The sequence below is a fragment of the Haliotis asinina genome, chromosome 3 (assembly GCF_037392515.1).
Source record: "Haliotis asinina isolate JCU_RB_2024 chromosome 3, JCU_Hal_asi_v2, whole genome shotgun sequence".
In the NCBI taxonomy this organism is placed as follows: Eukaryota; Metazoa; Mollusca; class Gastropoda; order Lepetellida; family Haliotidae; genus Haliotis; species Haliotis asinina.
In genome coordinates, this window is record NC_090282.1 from 8,594,972 (window position 1) to 8,612,520 (window position 17,549).

Genomic DNA, 17,549 nt, shown 5'->3' on the forward strand with positions numbered 1-17,549 from the left:
AGAGCGAAATATCAAGTACTGATGTTTACAAAAAGCAAGTGCGTCCCTGGGTGGGCTTGAACCACCAACCTTTCGGTTAACAGCCGAACGCGCTAACCGATTGCGCCACAGCGACGGAACTGACGAGATGGGGCTCACTTTAAGATGTGACTGATGTGGTGGAAGCTATGTGCCCTTGCTCTCGTGGTGTGTTTCAACAACTATTGTGTAAGGGGTGGGATAGTCTTGCACAATGACACATTGGCTTACCTGATGTATGTATTGGAAGATGTGGACACTGGGATGTACATGAAGATAAATCTAGGACTTTAGATGCATGTATTTTACTTCTGACTGTACGCATGACATATGTATACTTCTTGATGTGAACTCACTTTCTTGTGAGATGAATTAATTGTTCCAAAGCCAGGAATTTATTCCTATGACGTAATATGCATGCCTTTTACTTTTGACTTTGCACGTGACTAATATATACTTCTTGAAATTGAACTCAGTTTCTTGTCAGATGGTAAAAGAATTTGTTCCAATGCCGGGAATCGAACCCGGGCCGCCTGGGTGAAAGCCAGGAATCCTAACCACTAGACCACATTGGAAGCTGATATTTTACAGGCAATGTTGAAGGACTGAATGCTGGCTGTATTCCTGCCGTCTTTGTGCACAGAGTTCTTGTGCATGAGAATGACGACCTGACATTAATGAATACATGTATATCAAGTGTGTTAGAGACTTGTTTAAACTGATATATCGTATTGTAGCATGTATTTGCGTCAACTACAAACATCTGTAAAATCCAAAAGAGCGAAATATCAAGTACTGATGTTTACAAAAAGCAAGTGCGTCCCTGGGTGGGCTTGAACCACCAACCTTTCGGTTAACAGCCGAACGCGCTAACCGATTGCGCCACAGAGACGGAACTGACGAGATGGGGCTCACTTTAAGATGTGACTGATGTGGTGGAAGTTATGTGCCCTTGCCGAGGGAAACGTCTGGTGGTGTGTTTCAACAACTGTTGTGTAAGGGGTGGGATAGTCTTGCGCAATGACACATTGGCTTACCTGATGTATTTATTGGAAGATGTGGACACTGGGATGTACATGAAGATAAATCTAGGACTTTAGATGCATGTATTTTACTTCTGACTGTACGCATGACATATGTATACTTCTTGATGTGAACTCACTTTCTTGTGAGATGAATTAATTGTTCCAAAGCCAGGAATTTATTCCTATGACGTAATATGCATGCCTTTTACTTTTGACTTTGCACGTGACTAATATATACTTCTTGAAATTAAACTCAATTTCTTGTCAGATGGTAAAAGAATTTGTTCCAATGCCGGGAATGGAACCCGGGCCGCCTGGGTGAAAGCCAGGAATCCTAACCACTAGACCACATTGGAAGCTGATATTTTACAGGCAATGTTGAAGGACTGAATGCTGGCTGTATTCCTGCCGTCTTTGTGCACAGAGTTCTTGTGCATGAGAATGACGACCTGACATTAATGAATACATGTATATCAAGTGTGTTAGAGACTTGTTTAAACTGATATATCGTATTGTAGCATGTATTTGCGTCAACTACAAACATCTGTAAAATCCAAAAGAGCGAAATATCAAGTACTGATGTTTACAAAAAGCAAGTGCGTCCCTGGGTGGGCTTGAACCACCAACCTTTCGGTTAACAGCCGAACGCGCTAACCGATTGCGCCACAGAGACGGAACTGACGAGATGGGGCTCACTTTAAGATGTGACTGATGTGGTGGAAGCTATGTGCCCTTGCTCTCGTGGTGTGTTTCAACAACTGTTGTGTAAGGGGTGGGATAGTCTTGCACAATGACACATTGGCTTACCTGATGTATGTATTGGAAGATGTGGACACTGGGATGTACATGAAGATAAATCTAGGACTTTAGATGCATGTATTTTACTTCTGACTGTACGCATGACATATGTATACTTCTTGATGTGAACTCACTTTCTTGTGAGATGAATTAATTGTTCCAAAGCCAGGAATTTATTCCTATGACGTAATATGCATGCCTTTTACTTTTGACTTTGCACGTGACTAATATATACTTCTTGAAATTGAACTCAATTTCTTGTCAGATGGTAAAAGAATTTGTTCCAATGCCGGGAATGGAACCCGGGCCGCCTGGGTGAAAGCCAGGAATCCTAACCACTAGACCACATTGGAAGCTGATATTTTACAGGCAATGTTGAAGGACTGAATGCTGGCTGTATTCCTGCCGTCTTTGTGCACAGAGTTCTTGTGCATGAGAATGACGACCTGACATTAATGAATACATGTATATCAAGTGTGTTAGAGACTTGTTTAAACTGATATATCGTATTGTAGCATGTATTTGCGTCAACTACAAACATCTGTAAAATCCAAAAGAGCGAAATATCAAGTACTGATGTTTACAAAAAGCAAGTGCGTCCCTGGGTGGGCTTGAACCACCAACCTTTCGGTTAACAGCCGAACGCGCTAACCGATTGCGCCACAGAGACGGAACTGACGAGATGGGGCTCACTTTAAGATGTGACTGATGTGGTGGAAGTTATGTGCCCTTGCTCTCGTGGTGTGTTTCAACAACTATTGTGTAAGGGGTGGGATAGTCTTGCACAATGACACATTGGCTTACCTGATGTATGTATTGGAAGATGTGGACACTGGGATGTACATGAAGATAAATCTAGGACTTTAGATGCATGTATTTTACTTCTGACTGTACGCATGACATATGTATACTTCTTGATGTGAACTCACTTTCTTGTGAGATGAATTAATTGTTCCAAAGCCAGGAATTTATTCCTATGACGTAATATGCATGCCTTTTACTTTTGACTTTGCACGTGACTAATATATACTTCTTGAAATTGAACTCAGTTTCTTGTCAGATGGTAAAAGAATTTGTTCCAGTGCCGGGAATCGAACCCGGGCCGCCTGGGTGAAAGCCAGGAATCCTAACCACTAGACCACATTGGAAGCTGATATTTTACAGGCAATGTTGAAGGACTGAATGCTGGCTGTATTCCTGCCGTCTTTGTGCACAGAGTTCTTGTGCATGAGAATGACGACCTGACATTAATGAATACATGTATATCAAGTGTGTTAGAGACTTGTTTAAACTGATATATCGTATTGTAGCATGTATTTGCGTCAACTACAAACATCTGTAAAATCCAAAAGAGCGAAATATCAAGTACTGATGTTTACAAAAAGCAAGTGCGTCCCTGGGTGGGCTTGAACCACCAACCTTTCGGTTAACAGCCGAACGCGCTAACCGATTGCGCCACAGAGACGGAACTGACGAGATGGGGCTCACTTTAAGATGTGACTGATGTGGTGGAAGTTATGTGCCCTTGCCGAGGGAAACGTCTGGTGGTGTGTTTCAACAACTGTTGTGTAAGGGGTGGGATAGTCTTGCGCAATGACACATTGGCTTACCTGATGTATTTATTGGAAGATGTGGACACTGGGATGTACATGAAGATAAATCTAGGACTTTAGATGCATGTATTTTACTTCTGACTGTACGCATGACATATGTATACTTCTTGATGTGAACTCACTTTCTTGTGAGATGAATTAATTGTTCCAAAGCCAGGAATTTATTCCTATGACGTAATATGCATGCCTTTTACTTTTGACTTTGCACGTGACTAATATATACTTCTTGAAATTGAACTCAATTTCTTGTCAGATGGTAAAAGAATTTGTTCCAATGCCGGGAATCGAACCCGGGCCGCCTGGGTGAAAGCCAGGAATCCTAACCACTAGACCACATTGGAAGCTGATATTTTAAAGGCAATGTTGAAGGACTGAATGCTGGCTGTATTCCTGCCGTCTTTGTGCACAGAGTTCTTGTGCATGAGAATGACGACCTGACATTAATGAATACATGTATATCAAGTGTGTTAGAGACTTGTTTAAACTGATATATCGTATTGTAGCATGTATTTGCGTCAACTACAAACATCTGTAAAATCCAAAAGAGCGAAATATCAAGTACTGATGTTTACAAAAAGCAAGTGCGTCCCTGGGTGGGCTTGAACCACCAACCTTTCGGTTAACAGCCGAACGCGCTAACCGATTGCGCCACAGCGACGGAACTGACGAGATGGGGCTCACTTTAAGATGTGACTGATGTGGTGGAAGCTATGTGCCCTTGCTCTCGTGGTGTGTTTCAACAACTATTGTGTAAGGGGTGGGATAGTCTTGCACAATGACACATTGGCTTACCTGATGTATGTATTGGAAGATGTGGACACTGGGATGTACATGAAGATAAATCTAGGACTTTAGATGCATGTATTTTACTTCTGACTGTACGCATGACATATGTATACTTCTTGATGTGAACTCACTTTCTTGTGAGATGAATTAATTGTTCCAAAGCCAGGAATTTATTCCTATGACGTAATATGCATGCCTTTTACTTTTGACTTTGCACGTGACTAATATATACTTCTTGAAATTGAACTCAGTTTCTTGTCAGATGGTAAAAGAATTTGTTCCAATGCCGGGAATCGAACCCGGGCCGCCTGGGTGAAAGCCAGGAATCCTAACCACTAGACCACATTGGAAGCTGATATTTTACAGGCAATGTTGAAGGACTGAATGCTGGCTGTATTCCTGCCGTCTTTGTGCACAGAGTTCTTGTGCATGAGAATGACGACCTGACATTAATGAATACATGTATATCAAGTGTGTTAGAGACTTGTTTAAACTGATATATCGTATTGTAGCATGTATTTGCGTCAACTACAAACATCTGTAAAATCCAAAAGAGCGAAATATCAAGTACTGATGTTTACAAAAAGCAAGTGCGTCCCTGGGTGGGCTTGAACCACCAACCTTTCGGTTAACAGCCGAACGCGCTAACCGATTGCGCCACAGAGACGGAACTGACGAGATGGGGCTCACTTTAAGATGTGACTGATGTGGTGGAAGTTATGTGCCCTTGCCGAGGGAAACGTCTGGTGGTGTGTTTCAACAACTGTTGTGTAAGGGGTGGGATAGTCTTGCGCAATGACACATTGGCTTACCTGATGTATTTATTGGAAGATGTGGACACTGGGATGTACATGAAGATAAATCTAGGACTTTAGATGCATGTATTTTACTTCTGACTGTACGCATGACATATGTATACTTCTTGATGTGAACTCACTTTCTTGTGAGATGAATTAATTGTTCCAAAGCCAGGAATTTATTCCTATGACGTAATATGCATGCCTTTTACTTTTGACTTTGCACGTGACTAATATATACTTCTTGAAATTGAACTCAATTTCTTGTCAGATGGTAAAAGAATTTGTTCCAATGCCGGGAATCGAACCCGGGCCGCCTGGGTGAAAGCCAGGAATCCTAACCACTAGACCACATTGGAAGCTGATATTTTAAAGGCAATGTTGAAGGACTGAATGCTGGCTGTATTCCTGCCGTCTTTGTGCACAGAGTTCTTGTGCATGAGAATGACGACCTGACATTAATGAATACATGTATATCAAGTGTGTTAGAGACTTGTTTAAACTGATATATCGTATTGTAGCATGTATTTGCGTCAACTACAAACATCTGTAAAATCCAAAAGAGCGAAATATCAAGTACTGATGTTTACAAAAAGCAAGTGCGTCCCTGGGTGGGCTTGAACCACCAACCTTTCGGTTAACAGCCGAACGCGCTAACCGATTGCGCCACAGCGACGGAACTGACGAGATGGGGCTCACTTTAAGATGTGACTGATGTGGTGGAAGCTATGTGCCCTTGCTCTCGTGGTGTGTTTCAACAACTGTTGTGTAAGGGGTGGGATAGTCTTGCACAATGACACATTGGCTTACCTGATGTATGTATTGGAAGATGTGGACACTGGGATGTACATGAAGATAAATCTAGGACTTTAGATGCATGTATTTTACTTCTGACTGTACGCATGACATATGTATACTTCTTGATGTGAACTCACTTTCTTGTGAGATGAATTAATTGTTCCAAAGCCAGGAATTTATTCCTATGACGTAATATGCATGCCTTTTACTTTTGACTTTGCACGTGACTAATATATACTTCTTGAAATTGAACTCAATTTCTTGTCAGATGGTAAAAGAATTTGTTCCAATGCCGGGAATGGAACCCGGGCCGCCTGGGTGAAAGCCAGGAATCCTAACCACTAGACCACATTGGAAGCTGATATTTTACAGGCAATGTTGAAGGACTGAATGCTGGCTGTATTCCTGCCGTCTTTGTGCACAGAGTTCTTGTGCATGAGAATGACGACCTGACATTAATGAATACATGTATATCAAGTGTGTTAGAGACTTGTTTAAACTGATATATCGTATTGTAGCATGTATTTGCGTCAACTACAAACATCTGTAAAATCCAAAAGAGCGAAATATCAAGTACTGATGTTTACAAAAAGCAAGTGCGTCCCTGGGTGGGCTTGAACCACCAACCTTTCGGTTAACAGCCGAACGCGCTAACCGATTGCGCCACAGCGACGGAACTGACGAGATGGGGCTCACTTTAAGATGTGACTGATGTGGTGGAAGCTATGTGCCCTTGCTCTCGTGGTGTGTTTCAACAACTGTTGTGTAAGGGGTGGGATAGTCTTGCACAATGACACATTGGCTTACCTGATGTATGTATTGGAAGATGTGGACACTGGGATGTACATGAAGATAAATCTAGGACTTTAGATGCATGTATTTTACTTCTGACTGTACGCATGACATATGTATACTTCTTGATGTGAACTCACTTTCTTGTGAGATGAATTAATTGTTCCAAAGCCAGGAATTTATTCCTATGACGTAATATGCATGCCTTTTACTTTTGACTTTGCACGTGACTAATATATACTTCTTGAAATTGAACTCAATTTCTTGTCAGATGGTAAAAGAATTTGTTCCAATGCCGGGAATGGAACCCGGGCCGCCTGGGTGAAAGCCAGGAATCCTAACCACTAGACCACATTGGAAGCTGATATTTTACAGGCAATGTTGAAGGACTGAATGCTGGCTGTATTCCTGCCGTCTTTGTGCACAGAGTTCTTGTGCATGAGAATGACGACCTGACATTAATGAATACATGTATATCAAGTGTGTTAGAGACTTGTTTAAACTGATATATCGTATTGTAGCATGTATTTGCGTCAACTACAAACATCTGTAAAATCCAAAAGAGCGAAATATCAAGTACTGATGTTTACAAAAAGCAAGTGCGTCCCTGGGTGGGCTTGAACCACCAACCTTTCGGTTAACAGCCGAACGCGCTAACCGATTGCGCCACAGAGACGGAACTGACGAGATGGGGCTCACTTTAAGATGTGACTGATGTGGTGGAAGCTATGTGCCCTTGCTCTCGTGGTGTGTTTCAACAACTGTTGTGTAAGGGGTGGGATAGTCTTGCACAATGACACATTGGCTTACCTGATGTATGTATTGGAAGATGTGGACACTGGGATGTACATGAAGATAAATCTAGGACTTTAGATGCATGTATTTTACTTCTGACTGTACGCATGACATATGTATACTTCTTGATGTGAACTCACTTTCTTGTGAGATGAATTAATTGTTCCAAAGCCAGGAATTTATTCCTATGACGTAATATGCATGCCTTTTACTTTTGACTTTGCACGTGACTAATATATACTTCTTGAAATTGAACTCAATTTCTTGTCAGATGGTAAAAGAATTTGTTCCAATGCCGGGAATGGAACCCGGGCCGCCTGGGTGAAAGCCAGGAATCCTAACCACTAGACCACATTGGAAGCTGATATTTTACAGGCAATGTTGAAGGACTGAATGCTGGCTGTATTCCTGCCGTCTTTGTGCACAGAGTTCTTGTGCATGAGAATGACGACCTGACATTAATGAATACATGTATATCAAGTGTGTTAGAGACTTGTTTAAACTGATATATCGTATTGTAGCATGTATTTGCGTCAACTACAAACATCTGTAAAATCCAAAAGAGCGAAATATCAAGTACTGATGTTTACAAAAAGCAAGTGCGTCCCTGGGTGGGCTTGAACCACCAACCTTTCGGTTAACAGCCGAACGCGCTAACCGATTGCGCCACAGCGACGGAACTGACGAGATGGGGCTCACTTTAAGATGTGACTGATGTGGTGGAAGCTATGTGCCCTTGCTCTCGTGGTGTGTTTCAACAACTGTTGTGTAAGGGGTGGGATAGTCTTGCACAATGACACATTGGCTTACCTGATGTATGTATTGGAAGATGTGGACACTGGGATGTACATGAAGATAAATCTAGGACTTTAGATGCATGTATTTTACTTCTGACTGTACGCATGACATATGTATACTTCTTGATGTGAACTCACTTTCTTGTGAGATGAATTAATTGTTCCAAAGCCAGGAATTTATTCCTATGACGTAATATGCATGCCTTTTACTTTTGACTTTGCACGTGACTAATATATACTTCTTGAAATTGAACTCAATTTCTTGTCAGATGGTAAAAGAATTTGTTCCAATGCCGGGAATGGAACCCGGGCCGCCTGGGTGAAAGCCAGGAATCCTAACCACTAGACCACATTGGAAGCTGATATTTTACAGGCAATGTTGAAGGACTGAATGCTGGCTGTATTCCTGCCGTCTTTGTGCACAGAGTTCTTGTGCATGAGAATGACGACCTGACATTAATGAATACATGTATATCAAGTGTGTTAGAGACTTGTTTAAACTGATATATCGTATTGTAGCATGTATTTGCGTCAACTACAAACATCTGTAAAATCCAAAAGAGCGAAATATCAAGTACTGATGTTTACAAAAAGCAAGTGCGTCCCTGGGTGGGCTTGAACCACCAACCTTTCGGTTAACAGCCGAACGCGCTAACCGATTGCGCCACAGAGACTGAACTGACGAGATGGGGCTCACTTTAAGATGTGACTGATGTGGTGGAAGCTATGTGCCCTTGCTCTCGTGGTGTGTTTCAACAACTGTTGTGTAAGGGGTGGGATAGTCTTGCACAATGACACATTGGCTTACCTGATGTATGTATTGGAAGATGTGGACACTGGGATGTACATGAAGATAAATCTAGGACTTTAGATGCATGTATTTTACTTCTGACTGTACGCATGACATATGTATACTTCTTGATGTGAACTCACTTTCTTGTGAGATGAATTAATTGTTCCAAAGCCAGGAATTTATTCCTATGACGTAATATGCATGCCTTTTACTTTTGACTTTGCACGTGACTAATATATACTTCTTGAAATTGAACTCAATTTCTTGTCAGATGGTAAAAGAATTTGTTCCAATGCCGGGAATGGAACCCGGGCCGCCTGGGTGAAAGCCAGGAATCCTAACCACTAGACCACATTGGAAGCTGATATTTTACAGGCAATGTTGAAGGACTGAATGCTGGCTGTATTCCTGCCGTCTTTGTGCACAGAGTTCTTGTGCATGAGAATGACGACCTGACATTAATGAATACATGTATATCAAGTGTGTTAGAGACTTGTTTAAACTGATATATCGTATTGTAGCATGTATTTGCGTCAACTACAAACATCTGTAAAATCCAAAAGAGCGAAATATCAAGTACTGATGTTTACAAAAAGCAAGTGCGTCCCTGGGTGGGCTTGAACCACCAACCTTTCGGTTAACAGCCGAACGCTCTAACCGATTGCGCCACAGAGACGGAACTGACGAGATGGGGCTCACTTTAAGATGTGACTGATGTGGTGGAAGCTATGTGCCCTTGCTCTCGTGGTGTGTTTCAACAACTGTTGTGTAAGGGGTGGGATAGTCTTGCACAATGACACATTGGCTTACCTGATGTATGTATTGGAAGATGTGGACACTGGGATGTACATGAAGATAAATCTAGGACTTTAGATGCATGTATTTTACTTCTGACTGTACGCATGACATATGTATACTTCTTGATGTGAACTCACTTTCTTGTGAGATGAATTAATTGTTCCAAAGCCAGGAATTTATTCCTATGACGTAATATGCATGCCTTTTACTTTTGACTTTGCACGTGACTAATATATACTTCTTGAAATTGAACTCAATTTCTTGTCAGATGGTAAAAGAATTTGTTCCAATGCCGGGAATGGAACCCGGGCCGCCTGGGTGAAAGCCAGGAATCCTAACCACTAGACCACATTGGAAGCTGATATTTTACAGGCAATGTTGAAGGACTGAATGCTGGCTGTATTCCTGCCGTCTTTGTGCACAGAGTTCTTGTGCATGAGAATGACGACCTGACATTAATGAATACATGTATATCAAGTGTGTTAGAGACTTGTTTAAACTGATATATCGTATTGTAGCATGTATTTGCGTCAACTACAAACATCTGTAAAATCCAAAAGAGCGAAATATCAAGTACTGATGTTTACAAAAAGCAAGTGCGTCCCTGGGTGGGCTTGAACCACCAACCTTTCGGTTAACAGCCGAACGCGCTAACCGATTGCGCCACAGAGACGGAACTGACGAGATGGGGCTCACTTTAAGATGTGACTGATGTGGTGGAAGCTATGTGCCCTTGCCGAGGGAAACGTCTGGTGGTGTGTTTCAACAACTGTTGTGTAAGGGGTGGGATAGTCTTGCGCAATGACACATTGGCTTACCTGATGTATTTATTGGAAGATGTGGACACTGGGATGTACATGAAGATAAATCTAGGACTTTAGATGCATGTATTTTACTTCTGACTGTACGCATGACATATGTATACTTCTTGATGTGAACTCACTTTCTTGTGAGATGAATTAATTGTTCCAAAGCCAGGAATTTATTCCTATGACGTAATATGCATGCCTTTTACTTTTGACTTTGCACGTGACTAATATATACTTCTTGAAATTGAACTCAATTTCTTGTCAGATGGTAAAAGAATTTGTTCCAATGCCGGGAATGGAACCCGGGCCGCCTGGGTGAAAGCCAGGAATCCTAACCACTAGACCACATTGGAAGCTGATATTTTACAGGCAATGTTGAAGGACTGAATGCTGGCTGTATTCCTGCCGTCTTTGTGCACAGAGTTCTTGTGCATGAGAATGACGACCTGACATTAATGAATACATGTATATCAAGTGTGTTAGAGACTTGTTTAAACTGATATATCGTATTGTAGCATGTATTTGCGTCAACTACAAACATCTGTAAAATCCAAAAGAGCGAAATATCAAGTACTGATGTTTACAAAAAGCAAGTGCGTCCCTGGGTGGGCTTGAACCACCAACCTTTCGGTTAACAGCCGAACGCGCTAACCGATTGCGCCACAGAGACGGAACTGACGAGATGGGGCTCACTTTAAGATGTGACTGATGTGGTGGAAGCTATGTGCCCTTGCTCTCGTGGTGTGTTTCAACAACTGTTGTGTAAGGGGTGGGATAGTCTTGCACAATGACACATTGGCTTACCTGATGTATGTATTGGAAGATGTGGACACTGGGATGTACATGAAGATAAATCTAGGACTTTAGATGCATGTATTTTACTTCTGACTGTACGCATGACATATGTATACTTCTTGATGTGAACTCACTTTCTTGTGAGATGAATTAATTGTTCCAAAGCCAGGAATTTATTCCTATGACGTAATATGCATGCCTTTTACTTTTGACTTTGCACGTGACTAATATATACTTCTTGAAATTGAACTCAATTTCTTGTCAGATGGTAAAAGAATTTGTTCCAATGCCGGGAATGGAACCCGGGCCGCCTGGGTGAAAGCCAGGAATCCTAACCACTAGACCACATTGGAAGCTGATATTTTACAGGCAATGTTGAAGGACTGAATGCTGGCTGTATTCCTGCCGTCTTTGTGCACAGAGTTCTTGTGCATGAGAATGACGACCTGACATTAATGAATACATGTATATCAAGTGTGTTAGAGACTTGTTTAAACTGATATATCGTATTGTAGCATGTATTTGCGTCAACTACAAACATCTGTAAAATCCAAAAGAGCGAAATATCAAGTACTGATGTTTACAAAAAGCAAGTGCGTCCCTGGGTGGGCTTGAACCACCAACCTTTCGGTTAACAGCCGAACGCGCTAACCGATTGCGCCACAGAGACGGAACTGACGAGATGGGGCTCACTTTAAGATGTGACTGATGTGGTGGAAGCTATGTGCCCTTGCCGTGGGAAACGTCTGGTGGTGTGTTTCAACAACTGTTGTGTAAGGGGTGGGATAGTCTTGCGCAATGACACATTGGCTTACCTGATGTATTTATTGGAAGATGTGGACACTGGGATGTACATGAAGATAAATCTAGGACTTTAGATGCATGTATTTTACTTCTGACTGTACGCATGACATATGTATACTTCTTGATGTGAACTCACTTTCTTGTGAGATGAATTAATTGTTCCAAAGCCAGGAATTTATTCCTATGACGTAATATGCATGCCTTTTACTTTTGACTTTGCACGTGACTAATATATACTTCTTGAAATTGAACTCAATTTCTTGTCAGATGGTAAAAGAATTTGTTCCAATGCCGGGAATCGAACCCGGGCCGCCTGGGTGAAAGCCAGGAATCCTAACCACTAGACCACATTGGAAGCTGATATTTTACAGGCAATGTTGAAGGACTGAATGCTGGCTGTATTCCTGCCGTCTTTGTGCACAGAGTTCTTGTGCATGAGAATGACGACCTGACATTAATGAATACATGTATATCAAGTGTGTTAGAGACTTGTTTAAACTGATATATCGTATTGTAGCATGTATTTGCGTCAACTACAAACATCTGTAAAATCCAAAAGAGCGAAATATCAAGTACTGATGTTTACAAAAAGCAAGTGCGTCCCTGGGTGGGCTTGAACCACCAACCTTTCGGTTAACAGCCGAACGCGCTAACCGATTGCGCCACAGAGACGGAACTGACGAGATGGGGCTCACTTTAAGATGTGACTGATGTGGTGGAAGCTATGTGCCCTTGCTCTCGTGGTGTGTTTCAACAACTGTTGTGTAAGGGGTGGGATAGTCTTGCACAATGACACATTGGCTTACCTGATGTATGTATTGGAAGATGTGGACACTGGGATGTACATGAAGATAAATCTAGGACTTTAGATGCATGTATTTTACTTCTGACTGTACGCATGACATATGTATACTTCTTGATGTGAACTCACTTTCTTGTGAGATGAATTAATTGTTCCAAAGCCAGGAATTTATTCCTATGACGTAATATGCATGCCTTTTACTTTTGACTTTGCACGTGACTAATATATACTTCTTGAAATTGAACTCAATTTCTTGTCAGATGGTAAAAGAATTTGTTCCAATGCCGGGAATGGAACCCGGGCCGCCTGGGTGAAAGCCAGGAATCCTAACCACTAGACCACATTGGAAGCTGATATTTTACAGGCAATGTTGAAGGACTGAATGCTGGCTGTATTCCTGCCGTCTTTGTGCACAGAGTTCTTGTGCATGAGAATGACGACCTGACATTAATGAATACATGTATATCAAGTGTGTTAGAGACTTGTTTAAACTGATATATCGTATTGTAGCATGTATTTGCGTCAACTACAAACATCTGTAAAATCCAAAAGAGCGAAATATCAAGTACTGATGTTTACAAAAAGCAAGTGCGTCCCTGGGTGGGCTTGAACCACCAACCTTTCGGTTAACAGCCGAACGCGCTAACCGATTGCGCCACAGAGACGGAACTGACGAGATGGGGCTCACTTTAAGATGTGACTGATGTGGTGGAAGCTATGTGCCCTTGCTCTCGTGGTGTGTTTCAACAACTGTTGTGTAAGGGGTGGGATAGTCTTGCACAATGACACATTGGCTTACCTGATGTATGTATTGGAAGATGTGGACACTGGGATGTACATGAAGATAAATCTAGGACTTTAGATGCATGTATTTTACTTCTGACTGTACGCATGACATATGTATACTTCTTGATGTGAACTCACTTTCTTGTGAGATGAATTAATTGTTCCAAAGCCAGGAATTTATTCCTATGACGTAATATGCATGCCTTTTACTTTTGACTTTGCACGTGACTAATATATACTTCTTGAAATTGAACTCAATTTCTTGTCAGATGGTAAAAGAATTTGTTCCAATGCCGGGAATGGAACCCGGGCCGCCTGGGTGAAAGCCAGGAATCCTAACCACTAGACCACATTGGAAGCTGATATTTTACAGGCAATGTTGAAGGACTGAATGCTGGCTGTATTCCTGCCGTCTTTGTGCACAGAGTTCTTGTGCATGAGAATGACGACCTGACATTAATGAATACATGTATATCAAGTGTGTTAGAGACTTGTTTAAACTGATATATCGTATTGTAGCATGTATTTGCGTCAACTACAAACATCTGTAAAATCCAAAAGAGCGAAATATCAAGTACTGATGTTTACAAAAAGCAAGTGCGTCCCTGGGTGGGCTTGAACCACCAACCTTTCGGTTAACAGCCGAACGCGCTAACCGATTGCGCCACAGAGACGGAACTGACGAGATGGGGCTCACTTTAAGATGTGACTGATGTGGTGGAAGTTATGTGCCCTTGCCGAGGGAAACGTCTGGTGGTGTGTTTCAACAACTGTTGTGTAAGGGGTGGGATAGTCTTGCGCAATGACACATTGGCTTACCTGATGTATTTATTGGAAGATGTGGACACTGGGATGTACATGAAGATAAATCTAGGACTTTAGATGCATGTATTTTACTTCTGACTGTACGCATGACATATGTATACTTCTTGATGTGAACTCACTTTCTTGTGAGATGAATTAATTGTTCCAAAGCCAGGAATTTATTCCTATGACGTAATATGCATGCCTTTTACTTTTGACTTTGCACGTGACTAATATATACTTCTTGAAATTGAACTCAATTTCTTGTCAGATGGTAAAAGAATTTGTTCCAATGCCGGGAATGGAACCCGGGCCGCCTGGGTGAAAGCCAGGAATCCTAACCACTAGACCACATTGGAAGCTGATATTTTACAGGCAATGTTGAAGGACTGAATGCTGGCTGTATTCCTGCCGTCTTTGTGCACAGAGTTCTTGTGCATGAGAATGACGACCTGACATTAATGAATACATGTATATCAAGTGTGTTAGAGACTTGTTTAAACTGATATATCGTATTGTAGCATGTATTTGCGTCAACTACAAACATCTGTAAAATCCAAAAGAGCGAAATATCAAGTACTGATGTTTACAAAAAGCAAGTGCGTCCCTGGGTGGGCTTGAACCACCAACCTTTCGGTTAACAGCCGAACGCGCTAACCGATTGCGCCACAGAGACGGAACTGACGAGATGGGGCTCACTTTAAGATGTGACTGATGTGGTGGAAGCTATGTGCCCTTGCTCTCGTGGTGTGTTTCAACAACTGTTGTGTAAGGGGTGGGATAGTCTTGCACAATGACACATTGGCTTACCTGATGTATGTATTGGAAGATGTGGACACTGGGATGTACATGAAGATAAATCTAGGACTTTAGATGCATGTATTTTACTTCTGACTGTACGCATGACATATGTATACTTCTTGATGTGAACTCACTTTCTTGTGAGATGAATTAATTGTTCCAAAGCCAGGAATTTATTCCTATGACGTAATATGCATGCCTTTTACTTTTGACTTTGCACGTGACTAATATATACTTCTTGAAATTGAACTCAATTTCTTGTCAGATGGTAAAAGAATTTGTTCCAATGCCGGGAATCGAACCCGGGCCGCCTGGGTGAAAGCCAGGAATCCTAACCACTAGACCACATTGGAAGCTGATATTTTACAGGCAATGTTGAAGGACTGAATGCTGGCTGTATTCCTGCCGTCTTTGTGCACAGAGTTCTTGTGCATGAGAATGACGACCTGACATTAATGAATACATGTATATCAAGTGTGTTAGAGACTTGTTTAAACTGATATATCGTATTGTAGCATGTATTTGCGTCAACTACAAACATCTGTAAAATCCAAAAGAGCGAAATATCAAGTACTGATGTTTACAAAAAGCAAGTGCGTCCCTGGGTGGGCTTGAACCACCAACCTTTCGGTTAACAGCCGAACGCGCTAACCGATTGCGCCACAGAGACGGAACTGACGAGATGGGGCTCACTTTAAGATGTGACTGATGTGGTGGAAGTTATGTGCCCTTGCCGAGGGAAACGTCTGGTGGTGTGTTTCAACAACTGTTGTGTAAGGGGTGGGATAGTCTTGCGCAATGACACATTGGCTTACCTGATGTATTTATTGGAAGATGTGGACACTGGGATGTACATGAAGATAAATCTAGGACTTTAGATGCATGTATTTTACTTCTGACTGTACGCATGACATATGTATACTTCTTGATGTGAACTCACTTTCTTGTGAGATGAATTAATTGTTCCAAAGCCAGGAATTTATTCCTATGACGTAATATGCATGCCTTTTACTTTTGACTTTGCACGTGACTAATATATACTTCTTGAAATTGAACTCAATTTCTTGTCAGATGGTAAAAGAATTTGTTCCAATGCCGGGAATGGAACCCGGGCCGCCTGGGTGAAAGCCAGGAATCCTAACCACTAGACCACATTGGAAGCTGATATTTTACAGGCAATGTTGAAGGACTGAATGCTGGCTGTATTCCTGCCGTCTTTGTGCACAGAGTTCTTGTGCATGAGAATGACGACCTGACATTAATGAATACATGTATATCAAGTGTGTTAGAGACTTGTTTAAACTAATATATCGTATTGTAGCATGTATTTGCGTCAACTACAAACATCTGTAAAATCCAAAAGAGCGAAATATCAAGTACTGATGTTTACAAAAAGCAAGTGCGTCCCTGGGTGGGCTTGAACCACCAACCTTTCGGTTAACAGCCGAACGCGCTAACCGATTGCGCCACAGAGACGGAACTGACGAGATGGGGCTCACTTTAAGATGTGACTGATGTGGTGGAAGCTATGTGCCCTTGCTCTCGTGGTGTGTTTCAACAACTGTTGTGTAAGGGGTGGGATAGTCTTGCACAATGACACATTGGCTTACCTGATGTATGTATTGGAAGATGTGGACACTGGGATGTACATGAAGATAAATCTAGGACTTTAGATGCATGTATTTTACTTCTGACTGTACGCATGACATATGTATACTTCTTGATGTGAACTCACTTTCTTGTGAGATGAATTAATTGTTCCAAAGCCAGGAATTTATTCCTATGACGTAATATGCATGCCTTTTACTTTTGACTTTGCACGTGACTAATATATACTTCTTGAAATTGAACTCAATTTCTTGTCAGATGGTAAAAGAATTTGTTCCAATGCCGGGAATGGAACCCGGGCCGCCTGGGTGAAAGCCAGGAATCCTAACCACTAGACCACATTGGAAGCTGATATTTTACAGGCAATGTTGAAGGACTGAATGCTGGCTGTATTCCTGCCGTCTTTGTGCACAGAGTTCTTGTGCATGAGAATGACGACCTGACATTAATGAATACATGTATATCAAGTGTGTTAGAGACTTGTTTAAACTGATATATCGTATTGTAGCATGTATTTGCGTCAACTACAA

General features: G+C 41.7%; 6 non-coding genes across 6 annotated transcripts; all 6 read right to left on the bottom strand.

Annotated features, from left to right (window-relative positions):
- Nucleotides 1-521: 521 nt before the first annotated feature.
- Trnae-uuc (transfer RNA glutamic acid (anticodon UUC)) lies at nt 522-593 on the bottom strand. The gene has a single exon. It is a non-coding gene; the product is annotated as a tRNA-Glu (tRNA).
- Nucleotides 594-3,723: 3,130 nt separating this feature from the next.
- Nucleotides 3,724-3,795, bottom strand: Trnae-uuc (transfer RNA glutamic acid (anticodon UUC)). The gene has a single exon. It is a non-coding gene; the product is annotated as a tRNA-Glu (tRNA).
- A 723-nt stretch (nt 3,796-4,518) lies between these two features.
- Trnae-uuc (transfer RNA glutamic acid (anticodon UUC)) lies at nt 4,519-4,590 on the bottom strand. Its single transcript has one exon. It is a non-coding gene; the product is annotated as a tRNA-Glu (tRNA).
- Nucleotides 4,591-5,324: 734 nt separating this feature from the next.
- On the bottom strand, nt 5,325-5,396 carry Trnae-uuc (transfer RNA glutamic acid (anticodon UUC)). The gene has a single exon. It is a non-coding gene; the product is annotated as a tRNA-Glu (tRNA).
- Nucleotides 5,397-12,501: 7,105 nt separating this feature from the next.
- Trnae-uuc (transfer RNA glutamic acid (anticodon UUC)) lies at nt 12,502-12,573 on the bottom strand. Its single transcript has one exon. It is a non-coding gene; the product is annotated as a tRNA-Glu (tRNA).
- A 3,119-nt stretch (nt 12,574-15,692) lies between these two features.
- On the bottom strand, nt 15,693-15,764 carry Trnae-uuc (transfer RNA glutamic acid (anticodon UUC)). The gene has a single exon. It is a non-coding gene; the product is annotated as a tRNA-Glu (tRNA).
- Between the last annotated feature and the right edge of the window lie 1,785 nt (nt 15,765-17,549).